Source organism: Triturus cristatus, chromosome 8 (assembly GCF_964204655.1).
Source record: "Triturus cristatus chromosome 8, aTriCri1.1, whole genome shotgun sequence".
Lineage (NCBI taxonomy): Eukaryota > Metazoa > Chordata > Amphibia > Caudata > Salamandridae > Triturus > Triturus cristatus.
The window spans coordinates 387194574-387219844 of NC_140591.1; the positions used below are offsets into that span (position 1 = coordinate 387194574).

At 38.7% G+C, this 25271-nt stretch overlaps 1 protein-coding gene across 2 annotated transcripts in view; it reads right to left on the reverse strand.

The window, feature by feature from the left end:
• TRPC4 (transient receptor potential cation channel subfamily C member 4) overlaps positions 1-25271 on the reverse strand; it is a 1369656-nt gene that overhangs the window by 1071955 nt on the left and 272430 nt on the right. For both annotated transcript variants that reach the window (XM_085621757.1, XM_085621758.1), the window contains exon 2: positions 4914-5000. The gene's annotated coding sequence lies outside the window, so the exon portion shown is untranslated. The remainder of the gene's footprint in view (positions 1-4913; positions 5001-25271) is intronic.

Below are 25271 nucleotides of genomic sequence, written 5' to 3' on the forward strand. Positions count from 1 at the left end.
TGGAGCTGATGAATTTTGCTGCTCCATGTTAGTGAAGTGTTACGGAAGCTTTGCTGTCTCCAATCCCTGGTTTGTTTTGAAAACATGAGACAAAACCAGGGGTCAAAGAGTAAATAAACCCCAGGATTTGACCATTCATAGGGAGCGGATTTTGCACTAGAATTATTGGCAGAGGTCACACCAGATTACCGAGCCCCATACTCTCAGTTGGGGAGTAGGTTCCAGAAGGCTTGTAGAAGGTGTCCTTAGCACACTCCCTCTTCAACAGAGTTTTGATATGGAATGGGTGAAAGCCAGGTACTCAAATGTATGCTGTACGATCCACCCTAAGAGAGAGTAAAATTATAAAGACAGCTATGCTATTTAAGGTTTTAGCTACGAATTTAGCATAGCACTTAGAAATAGCTTTAGGGTTTCAGGATGCCAGAAACGCTCTAACAATGTTGGAAACATTTATCTTTCTTTTGCTGACCATAACATGTTAAGCCCTGACTACCTGAGACAACGCCTACAATGGTATGTCCCTGGAAGAATGCTGCGTTCTTCAGAAGCAAATCAAGTGGCCATTCCCCGAATGAAGAAAGTCAACTGTGGTGGCGGCAGCTTCATCGGTTGTGCTGCAAAAGCTTGGAACAACCTACCAGTGCATCTTAGGAATTCTACCGAGCTCCTTTCCTTCAGGGAGGGGCTGAAAACCTGGCTGTTTTCTGAATAGCCATCTTCTCTTCGGCAACTATTTAGGCAGTGCTCAGCACCAGGACACCCTTGGGTAACAGTGCGCTTTAAAAGCTTCATTAACATAACATAACATAACATTTTCACATTCTGTATGAGTACCATTCGCTAGACTGAGGATATTAAAACAAACATTTTAAATGATGTCTCAATTTCTTAGTGCCATCTTTAAATATGTTCTCCTTAACTGAAATATTGTTTGCAATGTAAATTGGACCCTGAACTCATCTAGAGGGACAGGTAGTAAGCTCAAAATGCAGCCTGCTCAAAACTGCACAGTGGGTTTGTGGCAGGGTTGCATTCCAACCAGCTTTATAATTAGATGTTGGTTCATTGGTTCAATAAACTTAGTCCTTGTATCCCTACAGATTTTGCTTCAAAGGGAGTACGTGTCCATTTTTTAATTTTTCCTTTAGCAGAACCTGCCACTCCAACCATTTGGATGGTAGGGACATGATCTCCCTGTTCACCGTGCTGTCTATTAAGTGTAGTGGATTGGGTGGTAATAGCTAAGCACCTAATGGTGGGAATTGCAGTTACAGTGACATAAACCATTTGAGAGCGTAAGCGTATAACTTCATAATTATGCTTAGAACTGTCAGTGAGATCCCATTCCTACCTATTACTTAATTTATTCTCCTCCTTCAAACTGCCCGTGCTCAATGCTCAAGAAATCTGTTGCATCATTTCTGTTATTCAGAAGTTATTGAGGGATTGCCAGCTGATTCCAGTGTTTTTTTCCCTCTGTTCTCAAGGAGAGAGTGGGTTAGAATCCTCACCCGGAGCTATTTGCAAACTAATTTGGTAGCCTGACAGTAAGACAACAGTGAGATCCATGGAAACCACACCACTCTGGATGTCCCCTTGTGTCTGTGTTTCAGAAATGTCTGGGGTGCATAGGTTTGATTGGGTGTCGAAAGACCCCGGACCCCAACAAATCAGTTAACCACATCCCAAGAAATGATGTAAATTTAATGCGCAATTCTTGACATTTCCACAGTTCATTTCTTGGTCTTTCTTGCCCTGGGTGATAGGCTTACTAACACAACTGGGATATACTTTTTATCACAAGTGTGGGGATGCCGGGTCTCAAAATCAAGACCATGCCCAATGGAAATGTAAGGAAACTCTGTGATTTGATTCTAAGTTTGACATTTGAAATTAATCTGGAGATCCATGCAAGTGCCACCTCTCTAAACTCTCCTGGGAGCTTACGTTTCAGATTTCCATGCATGCCAGCTTATTACAGGCCCAAATATCTAAGCTACCCCATCCAAAATTCGATGTAAAGTTAAAGCATAATTCTTAATGTTTCCACAGTGCCCAGAGATATGAGTTGGGTATTGTTTTTATTGGGAGAAGAGTATAAATACTGTTCAGTAAGACTTTTGTCATCCACCACAGACTTTGAAGCTTTACAGAAAGATGAGGAAATTAGCCAAAGTTTAACATTTGACAATCACTTTGTAGAAGAAAAAGTGAGGGAATCATCAGTGACATGGATGAGATAGGTTTATTTGGGTGCATGCAAGCCCATGGTTCAAGTACAGCAGACAATCACCACCACAGATGTCTGTCTTACTGAAACATTTCCTTGTTTGTTTTGCCCTTTACTGTCCTGTCAAATATGTACATCACGCATGTGGAGTACATGCATGTGGGGCAAACCAAAAACCTTTGGCACCTTTACAATGCCCATGTGGGGAACAAAGACACATATTTGATCTGGAATTCTTTTGTAGAAATAAACGTTAGGAAGGCTTAACCATTACCTGCTCCAAATATGAAAAGAGTTCCTCTTTGGAAATTAGAATGAATGGATGGAAGTCTACTGCCACTTGCACGCCACCATCCCAATCGCAGCAGGTCCTAAACAGTGCAGGGGGCTGCAAATAGCAATCTGTCTAAATAAAATTCCTTAGAAGAATGTTTTATGACCCTCTCTGTATTAATATTTTGCAGTGAGACTTATTATTTCTTCTGACCATTGATAAAGGTATGTGCTTCTCCCCCTAAACATGGTTACATTGACTTTTCCACAATTGGTATATTAAATTTTTCCGTAAGTCCCTAGTAGAGTCCACTAGCTGTGCTCAGGGCCTGTAAATTAAATGCTACTAGTGGGCGTGCATCACTAATTGTGCCACCCACAAATGTAGCCCTTTAAACATGTCTCAGGCCTGCCATTTTAGAGCCTGTGTGTGCAGTTTACACTACCATGTTGACTTGGCATTAAAACCCCATTGCCAGGCCTTAAACTCCCCTTTTACTACATATGTAACCCCTATGGGTGCTCCTGTGCCTGGTCAATTAGAAGCTTTTGCGACCAGGAACAAGATGCCTTGTTTAGCAGGCCTTGCATGCCTCCTGTATCTGGCCAACTCGCCATCACTGTCTGCCTGAACTCTTGACTTTGCTATGGTCCAGCACTACCAAATAATCCCCATAGGTGCTTATTGCTTCTAAGCACAATTTGTACATTTAATCTAGTTTTCTGAACTGGTGTGGGGTCTTTTGGTGGTGTTTTTATTATGCTACTGTTTTAAGTGTTTCACAAAAAATTTGCACATTCCCTCTTAAGTTGTCATACAGCTTGTACCAAGTGTGGTAAAACTGTGCGTTTGTCGGACAACATAAATGTTGGGATGGTGCAAGTTTGATTCCCCACAACCTCTCAGGAGATGTTGGCATATAGTTGTGCTAGCTCACAGTGCACCTTCTGAACCTATATCCTTGCAAGACAACACATGTATGTGAAACCTCAGAACATGACAACCCTGATCCCCAAAGAAATTGTGGTAACATCTGAAACCTTTTCATTTGGACTTTTGTGCATAACCAAAGAAGTGCACACAAAATGCTCAGCAAGGCTTTACAATATTTATTGTAGCGTTGTAGTTCTTGCATAAAACATGTGCACTGCTATCATGAGTAGACTGAAACAGATTCACGTAATTAGCATAATAAGAACAGTGCAAAGAATGAACATTTCCACCATTGAGGTAAGACAGTGTATATATGCAGGCATTGAAGTACTGGGTATAACTGTACTGCTAACAAGCGCTCCCTAACCTAGTCTTGCCTAGGGTGGGTCATGTGCCAAATCCCTGCCAGGTGGACTAACTCTCTGTTACCTGTGGGTAAGTGTCATCAGGCTCTCCGTCTTGGGGTAGAACTGGACATCCCTCGTGTTGGTACGCAGGTAGATGCTGAGCTGATGCTCCGACATGTGGTAACCTTGCAGTGTCAGCTGAGTGCTCCACCATCTAAACAAGTATGTGGCTGTGTATTTATGACAATAGAACTCATGTGGCAAAGTCACAACCGTTGTTTGGACCTCCATTGTTTATTCTAGTTGGATAGAGGTGTTGCCACCTGGACAAATAACAAAATATGACATTTGCGCAATTAACTTTATCTCTTGTATTGAATGGTCAAGTTGTCATGATCGAGTGCTTATAAAGTTCAAATGTAAGCCATGCAGATTTAGAGAATATTATCTTGCATTGACACGCACACAAATGTATGTCAAAATTCATTGTGTGTAAAAGGCAAGGCAACTTAAGAAACACAAGCATGTAAATGGTTGTGTTTCTGCCAGGCCTATCCTGATCACGTGACAAAGTTCAGCCTGCCTGCTCTGTGCCAACCTACCAGAGGGTGAGCACAGGTTCATTTATGGTGTGTATCTGAATTACCCTGAATAGGGTTGTGGTTCCTGCTAGGAGAGGGTGCATACCTCTGCCAAGCAGAAACCCAATTTCTAACAAAATATCATACAGACAACATAGTTTTACTGTGGAATGCACTGTGACTCAGCATTCATATTGAGGATTTTTACAAAGAAAAGGTCCATCCCTGCAGCCATCTATAAAGTATGCCTTTCCATTCTAGCCATTCCAATCCAATCAGTTAAATACCACAATTATATCAGTGGCAATAGTTTACTACTGTGCATGCACTCAGATGTCTACATTACATAGCAATAGCAATATATTAACAGGCAGCATATGAAAATATTTATTTGGAGACTTCCTTGCGACATGGATTGAAAATGTTTTCAAACTCCTAATGAATTCAGATGTTTTAATGGAGAGTTTTTTTTTTTGGGTCGAAGATCATAACAATTATGATGAAAATACAGTTCAGAAGCAAATATTTAAAACAAGTTGTCTTACCACACTAACCGCATGTTGGCAAAAAGTTAGGGCTAGCAGCAGTATGCTTGGGTTCTTGTTGTACAGCCCAGGCACCCCGGCAGAGACCTGTGATTGAAAACAAATGTACATTAGGATAAAAGTGGACAAGATTTTCAGAGGGTGTTACAGTCTATAAATCACGTGTGTCAATACAGCCAGTTTCAGAAAATGTCTCCTTGTAAGGAGACATTTTCTAGTTCATAATTTAATTTAGAGAAAATAATGCTCACACTCAACCACTTGTGAATGGTATTGAATGACATAAATGCCACAGTTATGCTACAGGCCAATGGCTTGAATATTGCTATTTTAATTCTGTGGTGAGCAAAAAGAATTGGTAAAACATTCATCTGTAAATTACGAAGAAACCCACCCACCCCCGTGACAGCTTCATGTGACGTGATCGTCTCCCAGCACTTTGTCAAGAGTTTTTACACCAACCAGAATAACACATAATGTATGGCATTTTCCCCCTTGATTAAATGAAGGGAAATTAAGTGGTTCAGCATTGCCAAAGGAATATGGCATATTGAGCATGAAAGCAGTGAATGAAGTATAAAGATCAAGGACACCTTAATCTGAAGGCCTGAATCCATTCCCCTGCTCACTTCACATAGCCCTTTTGTGATGCAGTCTTGCTAATATGAACAGGTTAAATTACCCCCTCCATGACTACCATGTACAAACAGCTGCCTATCTCCTTCATTGCAAAATACTCTACTACTCTGATGAACTGCTTCACTGGGGTTCACTGTAACTTAGGTGTGCCAGATATGTCCTGAACCACAGTTTATAATGGGTTGATGTTGATGCAACCTATCCTGCTTCCAGCACTGTGGAGTAAGATCACATCTACAACATCCTTCCCACTTGTCATTGCTAGTTATCACTTACTGTTTCTGTACTTTATTAGTAAAAACAGAATCTCTGTTTAATAAACAAAGTAACAGTGTGAGGTTTGGTCCTGAAGAAGGAAGAGGCTCTTGGAGTTCTTTGGGTGAGGACATCACACAGAAATCTCAGAATAAAGAAAGCAGCAAATTTTATCAGTCTCCTCCAAGATTTTACTGGACTCTAAGCTAAAGCAACTGGAAAATCTTAAGCAAATTGATCTTTCAAAGTGGTGGGAAGCGAAATCTCTTCAACGGTACTTGGAGGTCATTAGGATTCCCCGTGGTCTAAGAATTTTAGTGACACCAACTTATGAGGACCCGAATCCGGAAATTCTTCGTGAATGGGCCAATAACAACAGTGAGTCCTCATGAAGAATGCTAGCAATTTTGGTGAAGTATCCTGACACCGACAGATGTAAAATCCTGGAGGAGATTGATAAAATATATGGTACCTTGGCTAAGGAAACTGATCAGGATAAGATTAGCAAGTTTTTTGATGACATGAAGGATCGTATTAAAACCTTGGAAACCATGATAAAAATACGTAAAGCCCACAAGTTTGCAAGGGATAAACGTGACTATGAAAACGGTCAAATTGTCACATTTGCGAAGAAATTTGACTCACTGCATCGACAAAAGTTGACGACAAGGGAAACCGATGTGGAACCCCACTCAGAACAAAGCAGTATTGTGAGTTCAGAAGTGGATACTAGTGCAGATGAGGGCCCGAGTGGGCAAACAAAAATTCCAGTTCGATCTGAAGTAGAAGAAATGTTTTTTTACGAGAAGAGAGAAGCTTGAATTTAAGACCCCGACAACCAGCACAAAATTTAAAGCCTCCAAGAGGAAGAGGCAGAGGCATAAGAGGAGGCAGGGGGCAAAGCTCAGAAACATCAACCGAGAAGAAGAAATGGAGCAAATAATAAGTGAAGATGATGACAACAATGATAATACCGTCATAAATCGTACAAACATTTCTGATCAAGAAACAAAGATACTCTCACTGGGACTATCATATTGTATTGTGTCAAAAATGAATTATGTGCAAACAAGAATTGATTTTTTTAAATTCATGAGAATGCTTAAATTGAAGAAGCAGTTTATGACACAACAAACAAAGATACAAGCCACCAGCCAAAGCATCTTATCACAAGAGGATTGTTTACAGGTGCAAGACAAGAGGTTAGTATCAGATCTACGAGACTTGGAAAATGAAAGTGACCAGAGAGGGGCATTTTCTACTGATGAAGGAACAGCGAGAGTTGAGCAGAGTGTGGATGTATACTGTACTGAAAGAACCAATTTCAGACTGGCCTCTCGGTACACGCCAACGACCAGCCGGGATTCCATTGATGTTTATAATGATCTTGTGACTAACAAATTGAAATGTCTATATGAAAGTACAAATGAACAATGTTGCAGCAATTCTAAGCAGCAAAGAGATTATTATGCATTAGTAAACAAGTTAACCAGTGATGGAAACTGCATAGTGAGAAACTCCGGCAAGAGGGATAATGTAGTTTTATATTCAAGAGAGAAATATCCTAAAGAGGCATATGTTCAGTTGAATAACACTACATGCTATATATGAACAACTAGAGAGATCATGATGGAGTCACATCTACAGTATAATATTGAGCTGCAAGGGTTGCAAATGCAAGGTTTGATCAGCAAGGAGGAAGTTTCATATTTAAAAATCGATACTCCAGTGATTCCTGTTATGCACCCAATACCTAAGATTCATAAGGATTTAGAAAATCCTTCAGGGCGCCCTATAATATCGGCCATAGGTAGTGCGTTTGAGCATACCTCCAAATATGTTGACTCATTTTTCAGTACTGTCGTCAAAACATTGCCCTCCTATATACAGGATACAGGGGATTTTTTTTTAAAGAATTTACGATTTCCCTTGGGAGGATAATTTGTTATTGATGATAGTTGATGTATCCACACTATACATTAGTATTGCTCACACTGACGGTCTTAATGCAATCAGACATGTTTTAGGGGTTAGGCCTCTTAAATTGTGGCACCATACATTGATGCTGTTGAGAATGGTGGAGATCTGTCTAAAAAGTAATGTTTTCATATTTAATGACGAACTGTTTCGTCAAAAGTGTGGTACAGCGATGGGCACCTGCTTCGCCCCAGCTATGAGAATTTGCAGATGGGCTGGTGGGAGGAGCAGATGATCCAATCGCAATATCAGGAAGTATGGGAGAATAATGTTGGGCAATGGTACAGGTTCATTGACAACCTCTTTATTATTTGGAGAGGTACAAAAACAGAGGCAGAGTGTTTTTTAAATCAGATTGAAAATAACAACTTAAATCTACATTTCACTAATACAATCAGTGCACATAGCGTGAATGTTTTGGCTTTAACGGTGTATGTAGCCAATAATCGACTAGAAACAAAGTTGTACAGAAAGCCCACTGTGGGCAATACCCTGTTACATGTGACCAGTTTTCATCTTAGGAGTCTGATAAGAAGTATTCCCTATGGTGAAGGCTTAAGAGGTTAAGGAATTGCAGTGAAAAAGTTGAGACACAAAGAGAAATGCAAACCCTCAAGTCTAGATTTCGTAGAAGGGGTTATCCAAATGAATGGGTCGATACTGCACTTCAGAAAGTAGAAAAACAGCCATGAGAGCAGGTATTGTTTAAAGATAGCAAGAGGGAAAAAGATACCCTTAAGCAGAAACAGTTGACCTATTTCAGACTAATCACTGCATATAGCACTCTGCAAGCATCCATTAGGGGGATTTTAAACAAATATTGGCACTTGATACGCAATGATCCAGTGTGAAGCAAAGCCGCACCACGTAAACCTGTAATAACATTCAGGAGGGCACCATCAATGAGACAGAGTTTAGTCAGCAACACACTTAAGGAAGTTAAAGCAATTACTGGTACAACGTGGTTGAGGAGGAAACAAGGCTTTCTTGGATGCTTGAAATGCAAAGCGTGACAGTATGGAAATAATATGGAGACATACACAACTGAGCTCAACTCTAGACCGAGGAGAATAAGAGGCAGGTACACCTGCAAAACCGATCATGCAGTTTATGTTCTGCAATGTCCATGTAAACTAAAATATGTGGGCAATACGATGCTGGAAATACATAACTGTATCCTCCAGCATATTCTTGCTATAAAAAATGGGGATAAAAACTACCCTGTAGCATGGCATTTCCAGGAGCAACACATTCAGGATGTAAAAGGGCTCACCTATTATGTAATTGACTCAGTACCTTTAAGATCAAGGGGTGACAATCGAGAAAAATCCTTGAGGAGACTTGAGTCTCAATATATAATTGAATTAAATTCAAAGAGTCCCTGCAGTCTAAACATTGGAGAAGATTTGCACACACATTTATAATGAAATATGACTTTTTAGTGAGAAAAGCAAGCCAGTGTAATTCCTCTCCCCTGTAGCAATCATTCATTTCTCTGCACCGTGATGTATACATGGTGTGTTTTTTTTTAATTTTCGATTTTTTAATACACTATTTATTTGACATATTGACACTTATAGTTATTTTTCGCATAACTATACGTAAAAAGTAACCTACTCTGACTATTTTTATACCTGTTATTTATGCCTAACTATCATTTGATTGGCTGTTATGCCCACTTGGGCCCAACAGTGTATGATGTATTTCATTATTAAATGTGAATAGTGTTTAAACCCACTGGGGCAGTGGCACAACAGTATCACGATATTTTCTTGATATTTAGCAGTGTTTAGAAAATTATATTCTACACAGTAATGACAAGTGGCTGAACAGAGTATATGACAAATGCAATGTTTATCGCTTAGGACGACTTTTATGGAAATTATTGTAATGTGGTTTTATTTTAGCAATTTTATTTAATATTGGAGTAAATGTACAACCAAGTCACAATTTCAGTGGCATAATATAACTAAAACAGTCATTTGCGGGTTACGAGATTGGATATTTCCTGAGATTGTGAAAAGACTACGGATCTGTTGTTTATGTTCATGCACTTGTAGTTCTAATTTTGAAAATGATGATGGTTACAAGATTGCCGGAAATGCTACCTCGTCATTGGTGAGCAAGGCTGAGATCAGCCGAAATGCATCCGATGGCGGTTTGACGAAATAAACATTGTTTGATCGCACATGGCGTTGTCTTCCTTGTGTAAAGGATTGGTGTATTGAATTGGATTTCCCTGCAAAATCCGGTGACGACGCACCCTTCGGTCTGGTGTCCAGCGAGCGAGTGCAGGAAACTAGCGAGGAAGATACATATATATAAATATATATATATATATATATATATATATATATATATATATATATATATATATATATATGTATATATATATATATATATATATATATATATTTATCACACCAAGTCTTTTTGTAGAAAAGACAGCAAGGGCACAAATTCCATAGAGCGTGAACATTTAATTCAAAGCAACAAGAAAATCTCCCAAAGCTATATCAATATCAAACAAAGTCCCAACTTCACCACGAAAAAGTGAGCACGCACACAAGGATTCACGATTTGGCTGCTTTAAAGAAGTGTGGTCCTCTCCAGACCCAGCAAAACAAATCACTGAGACGTGTTTCGGCTGCGCACAGCCTTTCTCAATCAGTGAGTCACCAACATTTCAAATGCTTTAAAAACCCCACAGGTCAAAGACATAGAAGTGGTACTGCTTTCAATTTGTTAAAACTTTAACAAGCAGGAATGCATGAACATACACATTACAAACGCGTGCACTCTGTCTGCTTAGACACTGTACAAAACGTCTTTAGGTATCTATGACTACAGTGATCCCTAGACATGCCAAATGTACTGTTTGCGCTGTGCCTTGTGAATCACGTCAGACCTGCCAACACTTATTGTCCAAATGGCTTTTAAGTGTAAACATTGAAAGACATCCTCTCACCTTTTGGTGCATTTAAACATAGCATAAAAGATAAAATCAAAAAAAAGTTTGCAAATCTCCAGCTGAATGTGGCAATGACGTGCTACAGTTCACGTGAGCTTAAATTAAAATTAAAAGTTCACAACAACACTATATTGAATGTACACGCTGATGCGTAATGTCCCGCTCTCCCTGCTGCTGTTCTTTTTTGAAGATATCAAAGTCTTGAGAAACACACAAGCGCCGGTCCTGAATAACAAACAAACTGTTTTGCGTAGCGTGTGGTTATTAAGCTAGAGAAAATGATGCTTTAAAATCCTTTCCTCTGCCAGGCATGGAGAAAACTGTATCACGAAAATGGAGCCATAAATCCTCACCGTAATGCAACAGCTGTTGCACAGTGCCCAGCACCAGGGTTTTCCACAGAGCTTTTGAGTGAGGCAGCCAGCTCGTAGCAAATATAGGAACTCCACGCTGAAAATCTCCAGGATTTCCTCGCGCTCGGTCACACCAGCCACACGAGACTTCACCTCATCTTACTCATTCCGGTTAGACCCTGGGGACTTGCCAGATACGATACCTCATCACACTCCTAGATTGTGGTCGACATGGCAAGCCCAAGTATCGCTGGTGTTGCATGCATATATATTAAACAACAAAACACTCTCACCTCCAAGAGTGTAAACAAGTCACTCAATACCGATAATTTGGCACACAATCCTTTATTTCAGCAAGCTCATGACTCTTTTTGTCCCAATCAAGGCCTTGAGCATAAGGCATTGCAAAAGGTTGCTTGCTCAATTTAAATAGGCGTACATAGATAGACGTTGAAGAAAGACTTTCAGTTGGCATTATTATATGGAGCCAAAGCGGTAGTAGTCACATCCATAAAGTCTTCATTGTAAACACCAGTGGAACATTTGATGTTAGTATCCGAAATGTCACTTGATTGTATTTATTGTACATTATCCACAATACCGCTGGTTAGAAAATAATACCTAGCAAGGCATCAAACCTTCACTTTGTTTCATTGACTACAATGACCATATTCCATTGCAAAATAGTGCCAGTAATTGCCTCCACTGTTTCCTTCCATTGCAACAATAGTACTTTATTCAATGTTCCATTTCTCATTGAATTTCTGCAACTGCGCAGAATATGAGTGTCTCCCGTCCTCACACAAAATTGATTTCTAGAGGCTGGATGGTGACAATGTGTGTAAGACAACTTCGATAAGAAATGGAAAATAGAATAAAGTACTGTTGTTGTAATTGAAGGACACAGGGAGACATTATGGTCATGGACATCATGAGTGGCTTTATGGGTGTATGAATGACTACGTTATTGGCTGTATTAGTGAGTGAGAGGGTGTATGAGTGGCTGTATGGGTGAGTGAGTAGATGTGTGTGTTGATCTATGAATCAGTAAGTGGCTGTGTAAGTACTGATATGGGTGTTTGAATGGGTTTGAGAATGGTAGTGTGGAAGTTGGAGTGGGTGTATGAAAAGTTATTTGGGCGATGTGATTGGGTGTGTCGGATTCTGTGAATGATGTCATCCGTGATGTCATTTGAGATGACATGAGTGCTGTCATCAGTGATGTCACTGACCATGTCATAAATGATGTAATATGTGAAGTCATAAGTGGTGCATTGCGGGGGTGCAAGTTATAATTAGCTCACTAACTATAACAGCTGAATTTCTCTGGTTTTGTACGAGTGAAATGTCAGCCTAACTATAGGGTCCTTGTAACCTTTGTTTTTTTTCTGTGAAATTCTAAGGTTTTTTTCAATCCCTTTCCTAACTATAATGTCGCTGTAACCTTTGCTTTTTCAGTGTATTACATATATCATTATTGTAGGAGCATTTTTTAATATGACATCATCTAATGTAAGTGGTCAGTCAATGCATGGGACACATAAATATCTCCTGGAGACTCTTAACGCCAGTAAAGTGGAGACTGTGCTACTTCAAGAGACACAACTAAAAGGCCTTTGCATGAGCGAACATGATTGAATGTAACAGTAGTACATGTACCAAATTAACTCCAACTCTGCTGATATACTGTACAGAGAGGGCATACGAAAACAAGAAAGGACGATTGATAATCTCCGAAATTTAGAACCACCAGTCCATATTTACAATGGCAAATTAATATTGACAAATTAATGATGATGTACGAGTGTGAACAGATTCTGTTTAGCACTAGCAGAATTTCTGAAACTTTATGCCATTTGAAAGGACTTAGATTTCAACATGATTTATTTTTTAGATAAAGTAGTACCAGCAAACTAAGGACATCACCCTGTATAACTGAATCCAAGTTAATACGCAAATAATAAGATGTGTTTTTATGGAGTATTTAAAAAAGTACAAGAAGCTGAAAGTTTAGAAATGTTCCTTTTTCATTTCATATTAACCTTTGTATATCAAAGGAATTGGATACCAAGATTCCTAGACTGACACACTTGCTAAGGCTTTTCAGACCATAGTACATTGAAACACACTAACCATTAAGCATGAAGGACTAATGTTAGTGGCACTGGAAGATAGATAGGCAATTTCAAGTGGAAAGATGTTCATATGGTATGGTACCAGCATATCATGGACGAAATATCATTTGACGAATGTATTGGATCCTAAATATCATTTACAAAAATATCACCCTTTGAATTGAAAAATATAAAATATACACTTGATGAGATATTATTTTTTCCATTTTGTTTAAGGCACAATATTTATGCCAAACAATATTTTTGTCAATGATATACTCATATATAATCGTTCATACAGAAACTAATAGAAGCGACTTTTATCTAATTAATATTGTGAGTCGTAATCCAGATCGACCTGGCATGAATATTATTGGTAATGCCTATTAAACATTTTCCAGAGGGATTATTATGAGATCGATCCAAGCAATTAGAAAATAGGAAATTCAATAAATGTCAAAATGTGAGTAGAATATGCAGGGCCCAGTATATCTTTTAACAGGCATATTTATATAAAGCAAGGAAGGAGTTTGGCAGTTTAAAGAAATACAATATATTAGGTAATCATTTTAAAATGTATTCAAAACAAAAGACGAGAGAGAGATAGATTGAAGACAGTAGACTTTCTTCAGCCTAGTAACCAAATAGTTGAAATGGTTGCCGGGCTATAAAAAGAAGTAATTTGAGTGATTTCCATTAAAATTACTTAGGATGACTCTAGCACAAGTATCTCACATAGAAAAGAGTAAAGGTCAGGAAGATCTTGGCTTGAAGAAAGATTTACCTAACAGCCTAGATACAGTTATTAATTATTTCCTAAGGTGTTGCACTTTATGTATTATTTAATATGGATTGTTTGAGTTTTAAAAAAGATGGCAGCATTTGCAGCAATGCCTGACTGACTTTATTTTAAAAAGATGGTAAAACACTCTAATTCATATCTGTAAATTTAATTTATAAAATGAGATACTAACATCTTTTTAACTTTCTAGCAACTTCAAATAAGTGTAGGTGTAGTTTTAAAGTGATAACAGGAATGCAAAAACATATTTCTGGAGAAGCCCTCAATCATTCATCAAGCACACTACTGGATAATTATATTGGATACTTAAGCTCTATCTGATAGGGAATCCCTAACTATAACTATATTCACTTGTTTTGATACAGAAAATGCACTTGACATTGTGTAGCTGTGGTTCATGTGGGAGGCAATTTAAACGTTGACATTTAATGTGAGCTGCAAAAAGCTAACCCACCACAAACATATAGGACATTGCCTTTTTGTAATATTACTGGCTGTCACAATTGAAGAGGCTGGGATAAACTGATAGACCCTAACCTGGAGCCAAGTGCAATTTTGGAACTTTATTAGGCCATGATACAAGTTGGGTGTAGTGATTTGCACATTTTCTGAAACCAAAAACTTCAAAAAAACTGATTAAACTAGACATCTTACAGCAAATCTGGTAACTTTGGTGTGACATTTTAACATTTTTGAAAACCCCCCAATATCATTATTTTACTTCAATATGGGGTACTCAATCATTTTAATTTGTGTGAAAAAAAAACACCATGATGGAGGAAGTGATGTTAGATCAATTTTTGCCACATTAACAAAAGTATTTTAATTAGATTTTTGAGCCCTTTAATAAAATCAGCATGGATAAATTCCTTGCATTATCTTGTAAACATTCTGGGCTTAGAATCCACTACAAATGCAGTCTACTCTTCAAGTGACCCCTCTGTTTAAGAGCTGTAAAGTAATACTTGCAAAAAATATCTGACACATTTTTGACAAATTACTTGGGGACATTGATAATAGTTTAGATGTCAAAATTAGTATGAATTATATATATATTTATATTGTTGGTGAGTCATAATTAAGATAAGAATATATTCTGACTTCATAAACCTCTTGTCATGAAAACCTTCAGAAAAAAGAGTATCACATTAAATAGATGTTACATCAACAGAAATGGCTTAAACACATCTTTAATATGGTGTGATAATCCCTCATGCTTAATTTCACATTCAAAAACTTTAATATCACAGGTATCAATAATTTGAAAAAGCTTAATTTCCTATGAGTTTTAAGTGAGACCCTGATTGTGGTCTGAGAAATAGGAAATTACTATGGATATTGCTATTACAACAACCAATTACCATGACCATTCGAAATTATGGACCAGTTTCCTACAAGGGGATTTAACTGGATTCAAATTTGGAATACTCCCTATAGACACAAACAGAACCCAACATCACTCTTTTACTTTTTTCAGGGAAGGAATATTGATTCATAGCAATTAAATATAAACATAAATGCAGATTTTCTGGAAGGCACATTTTCAATAATTCAGACATAGTTGAGGTAGATCTCTGAATGAAATTGTAGATGCGTATACTTGGTTGGAAAATCAAAATATGACTGCACTACTTGGTTTTTGATTTCATAACTATAGTTTGAGGTGGCAAATTTGCACATATTAACCTACGCTTATACATACTTTAATTTTTCACAGAACCCCTACCTATGAAGAGTATTTAACACAATGGAAGTTAGATCGAACTAATTATTGGAAATTCTCAGGGCATTAACAATACAAGGAAACATTTCCTATAATTCAGACTGTTTTTGTGCCCTGACTTACTATTGGGAGACTGTCTATATACCAAGGTAGAGAATATGCTAATAATCCCTTTTTTATGTACAAATAGGTGGTTGCAGAGAGTCCAGTCTATAGCAGCAAGATTGGCGCTAAATAGACAGCGCAGGTCCCCTACGACGATGGCCTTGAGGGATCTTTACTGGTTGCCAATTAAGGAAAGAGTCTGCTTTAAATCTCTTTGTATTGTGTTTAGAGTAGTACATGGACTGGGCCCTGTACCGATGCAGGAGAAATTTACTTGGTATAAGCCCAAGAGGCAGCTCCGCTCCTCCAGCGCAAATCTGGTAGTGACTACCAGATATAAGAGGTCCAGGTCGGGAGGCAGAGCTTTTGGTGTTGCGGCTGCACGCCTGTGGAATGAACTGCCTCAGAACATCATACAGGCCGAGTCTTTGACATGTTTTAGGAAGAGTTTGAAAACCTGGCTGTGCCCAAAGCCTGAACATATTGCTTCCCATTGATAAACTGGTCGATGTCCGTGGGGGTCCATTTTTTAAGTCTCAGCGCCAGGATACCCATAGGGTGACAGTTTGCGCTTTATAAATTTTCAATACAATACAATACAACGAACATTGTTTACCCTTCAGCTTTTCACGCACTATCCCTGAAGGATTGGCATAGACAGAGCCATTTTCATGACTGCTAGCTTTTTTACTCCAGGAGATTTCTGAAAATGAATACTAAGGTTGCTTCTCACTCTTTAGCTGCTAGTAAATTACAACATTCTTTGACGACACTGGCAACTAAGGAGCATACTGACATATTTAACACCACTGTGAAAAGTCTAACCAATGCGTCTACATCTTCAAGCCAAAAAACAGTAACTCCTCTATCAAAAAGTCCTCAGTGGACGTCTCTACTTTAAATATGCCTCATTGGTATTAACCATTTCCACCAGGCCTTTACTTATTGAGACATTCCATTCATATGCATATAGCAACTAAATCTAGAAGTGAGTGAATGGCCTAACTAATACTTTAAAGAACTAAGAGGACGCTTAAATAAGATCGCTAGTTGGCTGGAAACCACCAGGATGAAGCTCAGTGCATCCAAGATCAAGGTTTTTCAGCTGGAGATATATTTTAACTTCCCCATCAATTTGCCACTGACCTGGACCATTTTTGTGGTCTTCTCACTTTTCACCCACAAAGTAAATAATAGTGATGTTTTTGTGGGATGGAGAGATGAACCTCAAATCTCAAAGCGTGTTAGTTCTTGATGTTATATTTCCTTCCCTCAGAGACACACAAATTAATGGTGATAGCATTCATTAATAAAAACTATATTACTGGAATACTGCTGAAAACATAACAGGATCCATTTTAGCAGTTAGACTACACTATAGTGCCCCTGATCTTAAGATTCAGTAGGAAGGAGCATGCCTTATAGAATCCATTTATTGGTTAGTCATAAAGCCAGACTATATTTAAAAAATCTTAACATTATTCTTTAATTTTCTGGACAGTCATGGGGCTTTATCGGCTCAGACGACAAGTGTAGTCTACTGACCAGTTTTTTCTCATTGTGCATCACACTAAATGTAAATCCTGGAACACCGAAAATATTTAGTACTCAGCCCTAAAATCAGTAATGAATTAACATTACACATCTACATAGAATTATAGTACTGTACCATTTGACTACATGTGGCACATCTTCTCAACGCTCCACAAACCAGGATTGTAGGTACTTTGTTCAGCTGGCCTAACTGGGTCCCTGCAGCTGGTCACGCTACACTGCAGTTAGCCTGAACTGAACCTGAACTGTGCAGCCAGATATCCATAGTTGGCGCTTTACACCTTTTTGCGCTGTTTTTATTAGAATCTTTCTAATTTAATATCTCCGATTCTACTGATTGCATTTTTGTTGTTTTGGTCTTCTTTTTAAATAAAAATAACTTTATTTTTTAACTCCTTTGTGGGCTCCCTTTGTGGTCTGTTTTTACTGTGTTACCATTTGAAGTGTTACACAAATACTTTACACTTGACTCTGAGTTGAACCTGACTACTGTGTGTCAAACTACCCAAGGGTTGAGCGCAGGTTAGTTTAGGGTTTGCTTGTGACTTCACCCTGAGGAGAATTAGTGTTGCTGCTTTAGAATAGTTTCACCCCCCTCAACCAGTAACCAAATTTCTTGCATTGGGAGTCAAAATCCCATATGCCTTTTGTCCGTACTTGAGGCATGAAGTTTGTATTGATGGCTTTTGGCTGACAAAGTTAAGCAAATTGAAGAATGTGAGAGGCTGATCTCTCTTTCCCTTTTCTGGCATTATGGAGAAAGTGCATGGAATTGCTTATTGTGCCAGTGTGCCTGCCTCCAGGCTTGCTTGGAATTCCTCAATGTTGTTCTTTTGTTTTTTTTTACCTTCTCCCTCTTCTTTTCACACGTCTGAAAACATTGGTTGTACTCTGATTGTCCTGTCCTAATCAGATATCAAAAGTGCAGCAAGTGTAGTGGTACCAGGGCAACTGGGTGCGAGGGGCCCACTTGAAGCCAAATATAGCTGTGTTTTTAAAACTAAATCAAGGATGGGGGTCCATTTTCCTTGATTGCATTAGGTCTCAGCGTACCTTTGCTATGCCACTGATGCTGGTTTCAGCTTGACTGCGTCACCATCTTATACTGCACCTTAGTCTGATGAGAAGCTTTACCGTTCACACATATCAGCACCCACACACCCTTCTCAAGCACAACATTGAGACTCATGCTAATCCTTGCTTACCGAGCTGTCTGACAAACAGCTATAATTTCCAACAGTATAAGCACACAAACATACACTTGACACACTATTCACCTCGAAGACATAGCACACTCCAACATCTACTCAAGCCTGGTCTTCCTCATCATAACAGCATACAACAAATTGCAAGCCCAAAGAAGACAGATAGATACTTCACTGTTATCCAGAAATTCCAATGGGTTTGCAAGATTCAGGAAGCCCCCAAACTTTCCTTACCCATATCTGCATTAAATACCATTAATTTTTAGCTGCACCAACATACATCCTGAAAACCGCAGTCTTTATTGAAGAATTCACTGAAAGAATGCACTGACTGCACTATCTGCTTATTCATCAATGATATTGACATCTTTCTCTGAGACTCAAATAGCTAGCTTCTTGGCCTGCCAGACACCATCAGCATCGCTCACAACAAATGTGAACCTACACAAATGTTGGCAGCACCTTCAATCAGATCACATTTTCATCCTGTTACCCATTAAACACATAACATCCACTCACCATGGCTAAACTAATTCATCCAAACAAGAACACAGTTTTAGGTACATCTGCTCAAGACAGTTGTGGCAGAATCAAAATAAGTCCTTACCTATAGATAGTGTAAAGTAATTCATGGATGCTTTAAAAAATAATAGAAAAAGGTGGATGTGTCATCAGGGAAAGGAAAATTGCATAAGGCAAGCTATAAGGACTACCTGAAAAACGGAAAAACATGAAATTAACAAGAAGAAAATTGGTCTCAGCAGCCAAATCAACTTCCTATTCAATGAACGCCGCAGGTGTCTTCAACCCAAGCAAAGGCAGGTTCTAAGATTCAACTTACTCCGCGTAAGAAATCAAGTATGTCAGTAGTCATTGCGCACACCAAATTACGACTTGCAATCCTATAAATCTCCCTATGCCAACAAAATGACAACCATCAAAATAAACTCAGCCAGTCTATCTAGCATCAAACAATCTAGTCTTAAGGCATTATTCCCAAGCAGCCATCATGTGATCTATAATAAAAGAAGCATGCATTCCTATTCTCAACTTAGTAAATCACTCACTCAGGCACAGAATCTTCTTCTTCTCTCCCTTGACAGGTTACATCTTTTTTACTGCTAACAAAGGTACTTTCGAAAGTGATACCACACCCAACAATCGATGCCCATGACAACACGTGTTTCACGACCCAAGTTGCTTTATCAAGGCCTTCAAAGTCTTAAATGTACATCTTCCTAATTAAAACATCAAATTGTTCAATACCCTGCTAACCTTCAGATTCTGATGCCTGGTACTGACATGATAACCTCTCCTTTCCTTGCCAGTTAATTGAACTGAGGCGAGAAAGAAAAGTCAGGAGATTTGGTTGCACATAAACAGTGTGTCCTTAAACCAGCATCCTTTTGGTATCTCCAGCGATCTTCGAACCCAAAGTGCACTCTCATGTTCAATTTTTACATGTGATTTCTGCAAGTGAAGTCTGAAAAATTGCATAATTTCATTACATTAAGTGGGAGTCCCCCCGCCTAAATCTGAAGCACTTTTAACATTATGTTCAATTAGGTTTTAGACTGCGCTGCAGCAGAGGTTGAAATCGGATCATCCCCGTTGTTGATGATAACTTCTTAATCAAAGAAAAAGGCAAACATCGCCTTCTTGTGCTCATCAACCTCACGTTCACCTTCAGCTCATAACAGCTCTGAGTCCTGCTGCATAGCATTCAAGCCGTAGAAGCAGTGCCTGCTCTCACAGGACAGAACCAAGTAAAATTTCTGGATATGTCAATATCTCACAAAAAGGCCACTGTCATTGGCTTTTTTACTGAAATTAATCTAGTAACTGAACAATTTTGCAGTGGTAACAGACTTATTTCGAGCCAGTAATTCCATTGACTGACTATCTCAACAATTCATTTTCTTTTTTTTTCTTTTTTTCTTAATATTAAAGAGGGTAAAATACACAATTTACATATATAAAACACAAGGAGAAAATGACAGTAAAGTAAAACAAAATTGCAGATATACGCGAGATTAACATCATATTCAAACCTTATTATTATCACCTATGCGGATCCCTAAAATAAAAGCCCCCATATGGCATTTAATTTTCTCATAGAATGAAGCTCCTAGCCTTTGCCGATGCATGCTCTATTTCATATATTTCCCTAACTAACATCCACCAATCGATAAAGGGAGGATTCGGGCTAATCCAAACCCGGGCAATTAAGAGCCTGGCAGCAACAAGTAGGATCAGGGATAGCCGAGCAAGTCTATAGCTCATGTTCTCTGGACCATTCATGATTTCCCCAATTGAAAAATTTGAATCTATTCCCAATCTCTGAGAACAAACTTGACCCACCTGCTGCCAGAATAAACCCAATTTGGGACATGTTGCAAACATGTGTGTTATATTTGCTGCATACAAATCACATCTGGAACATTTTGTCCGAGTGCCGACTGAACCAGGTAACGCCCATTTAGCTATTTTTTCCGGCATGTAATACAGCAGGTATACCGTACGAAATTCTTGTAACCGCAAATGAATGGAATGAACTGAGTCACCAATAGTGCTTAAAGCTTGTTCCAGAACACCTGCCATAATAGTTGTTCCCAAAATCCTGCCAGTTTATCCCCGTCCCCTTGCCTATGACAAATAAAACATTTATACATGTGGCTTATAAGGGATTTTGTTGTTTCCCTATATAGATAATCCCAGACCTCCGAGTTTGATACTTTTGTCAAAATTAAGTGTTTCAATAGATAATCCCTAATTTGAAGATATTTAAAAAACATATGATCTGGTAGCTTGAATTGTAGCTGTAAATTGTCAAAAGATATAAAACCGTTATGATCATAACGATCCCGAAGAGAGGTAAAACCATAATTAGCCAAAAGTTTACTAGCAGTATCCTTAAATACTTCTGGGAGTATTGGATTACCCCATAAGGGAAGCCCATCATGATAAATTGAAAGTTTACAGCTGAAAAAAATAGTACGCCATATATACGAACTGTCACGTATGGTCTTAAACTTTACTCTTTTAAAATAATTTGGGTCATTGATTCTATATAAATACATACCACTATCCTCCGCCAACATAAATTGATTAAAGAAAGTGGTATGCATAGGATTTAAGTGATTACGAAAACGACCAGAGAATGCCAACCAAAAATACATTTTAAAGGCGGGAAAATCAATTCCTCCCAGTTTATATGGAAGTTTTAACAAATAAATAGCTCTCTGAGCTTTTTTGTAACCCCAAATAAAACTGCTTAAGACACCCTCTAACTTCTTAAAAAAATATTAGGAACCTGAAAAAGAATAGATCTAAATAGATTTAAAAATGTTGGTCGTACTTTCATTCTAATAATAATATTAGAACATCCAATAATACCTATGGGTAGTTTGTGCCAGCTCTTTAATAATGCAGCTATGTCTTTAATTAGGGATTCGTAATTCAAGGAAAATATCTGATCTATCCGTGGAGAGAGTTTAACACCCAGATAAGTTACCACAGAGCAGGTCCCATGGATTGGCTCACTAGATTTAAAATTAAGAATTATTTGTGTTTTTCTAATATTTAATTTGTAACCTGATAAGAACCAAATTTAACCGCTTCATCTTCAATTAACTCGCTCTAGCTGGCTCTGTTGTGAAGACCGCAATATAATCTGCATAAGCGATAACTTTTAATGAAGTAGCACCAGACATTAATGGCATAATTTTAGAATTGGATTGTAGAGCATTAGGAAATGGTTCGATATATATAGCAAGGGTGAAAGGGGGCATCCCTGCCACGTACCCCGAAAAATTGGAAAGTCTGGTGTTTGTAAACCAGAATATATTAATTCAGCTTGGGGTTTATTATATACGGCCTGAATCCATTGTTTGTATATCCCCTTAACCCCAACCATTGTGAGTATACACCATAAAAAATCCCAACCCACCCTATCAAACGCTTTTTCAGCATCTAATAATATTCCGAGAGGAGTTGACGTTTTCTTATCATGAACATATTGTGCATAAAGTGGTTGGACATAATAAATGAAAATGCTAAATTGGCCATCTACAGTACAAACTTACTATTCATAAAAAGTATTTTTGTGTTCCATCCACTGACTGAAGATCATAAACTGAGAAATATGAAAAAAATCTGTAAACATGGCTTCTCTACTTGAAGTTACGCCCTCTATAATAATGTGCCTCATACATCATGAGTACCCATCACTATTACAGTTCAGGAAATAAGTGAAGACACACCTCATTAAGCAGCAGCTACACAACTGCTACAGGCCATCCTCCCCTTGTACTCCGAGTGAGCTCAAGTCCCTTCCCTCTCTTGGGTGCATATTTTCAAGACAGGCGATAAAATTATCAAGACAGGCGATAAAATTATCGCCGCTTTAGCGGCAGAAAACTGCCGCTAAAACGGTGATAATGGGCTCGATAATATGCTCTATGGAATTCCAATTGAAGCCCATGTTAGATGTGAAGGACATCTAACCTGAGCTTCATTTGGAATTCCATAGAGCATATTATCAAGCCCATTATCGCCGTTTTAGCGGCAGTTTTCTGCCGCTAAAGCGGCGATAATTTTATCGCCTGTCTTGATAATATGCCCCTTAGCTAGATACAAAACTTGCATTGCCTTCCACCTCAGTTGATGCCTAATGCCTCAGGGTGCGGTTCTCCATTATTCCTAGCTAGGTTTGGGCTATGCACATCTATACATACAGAATACACCTATATCCATATCACTTGGTGTCTACTACTGCCATAGATTTCTAGGTTACTCCTGCTATACATTTTGAAAGGAAAGGCAGATATTTGCTTTATTTATTATCCTACTCCTATGGGGCAAAACTCAGACTCTCACATCTCGCCAGTTCAGCAAATATTCACACCCTGCTGTATTTAAGTTCGGTGTGCAAGAAGTGCCATCTCCAGCCACGATTGGCAGCTCTTCATTGATAGAGCAGGATCCTGGCGCATTTGGAAACAACAACCTTAAGTTAAGAGAAAATTTGCCGGTTCCTGGTGTATATTTATAAACATTAGAATTAATGTTCACGTCTAATTTGCCTTCTTTACACCGCAGAACGGAAGCACACTGCTTGCATATCAACGGGTTCCCCATTACATTGCAGTTCGCAATACATTCAGTGAGTGACTCATCAGTAAGGAAGAGTTCCCCAGAGGTTGGTACTGCCAGCCCTACATCTGTCACTCTCCCTCGGGAGACTTAAGGGTGACGCGTCTCCTTGGGATGCACCCAACGTTCACCTGACGACTGAAAGTGTCACTTCAAGCCCCCGCAGCATGGCTGCCGCTTCCTGATGACGAAGAGCACCAGCCCAGAAGCTCGTGCCCAATGATACAACCAGAATGTGTGCGGATTTGCTGGCACTGTTTCTGCTTCTTCCCCCGATATTTGTAATGAGTCAATAGAGAATTGTGTTTAATGTTGCACCCATAACATTTGTGTAAATCCCGTAAAAGTCGAAACATTTTTTCAGTTGTATATGCAATCCGACAACTTGTGAAGTTGCTACTGCCTAGTGACTCACCCCTATAAATATTTAGTAGAAGGGCGAGTGAATAAATTCTAAATGCAAATGCATTACCCGAGGAGAGGCCTGAGTGTCAGGGTGCAGAAAAAATAGAGCATGACTAAAGGCTATCACTGCTGTAATTAGATTTCAATTTAAAAAGCAATTTAGTAACATTCAATCCCATAATACAGAATTCTGAGGTAAAAATGTAAAAGAAAACTAAAACAATAATTAAATATTGGCATGAGAGTTGATAGGTCATTTTAATTGCCTGTCACATCGTATGGAATATGATGTTCGAAAACTTTGTGGAGTATGGCTTATGAAGTTTCATCCTTTCCTCTGTTTGCTTTTTCATTTCCTGGATCGTCACTCATGTTGCTCATACCCCAAACTTATCTGGTGCACTGCCATTTCTTAATAGTCAATTGGTAAGAATTGATTCCAGCTTCTGAGTAACACAGTTCAACTTGTTGGGCTCCAGGGCGATACACTTCAGTTTGCACACAGAGGTTAGCACGCTAAGCTATCAAATCTATGTATTTGCGTCTTTTTAGATCAGCTTATTAAAAAGTATTTTTGCGAATTCGATTCATGGTCTACCAGACACAGAAAAGGTAACACAAATGCTTCTTTAAAATAGCGACATATGTGTACTAGTACCAGGAATAAGAATGAGATGAGGTGAGAAAAAAAGGCTTGCGTGCGGTACGGGGTACTTGTCCTTTCATTCTCACTTTATCTTTATCTGTGCTCATGGAACATCAAGGAGTAGAGTAAAAGAAAATAAATCAGAAACATCTTCTTAATAACTGGCTCTTAACAACCGATTTTCACTCTATAGCTGCAGAACTTCTGCCACACTTTTTACTGCTGTCTTAGACCTCGGTCTTTTCCAAAGGCAGGTATCAGGTCACATATAGCTCCTATTGCAGATCATTTTTAGTTGAACAACAATAGTTAGTATACCTATCCAACGTCACGAGGAAACTGTGGAGAGCCTTCCCCACAGTTGCTCATCGTTGAATTCCAGCACTCCTAGGTTCAAGGTGGCGACATCTCTGATTTGGCCTCCAAACCCAGCATGAATGTGTTCCAAGCCCTAC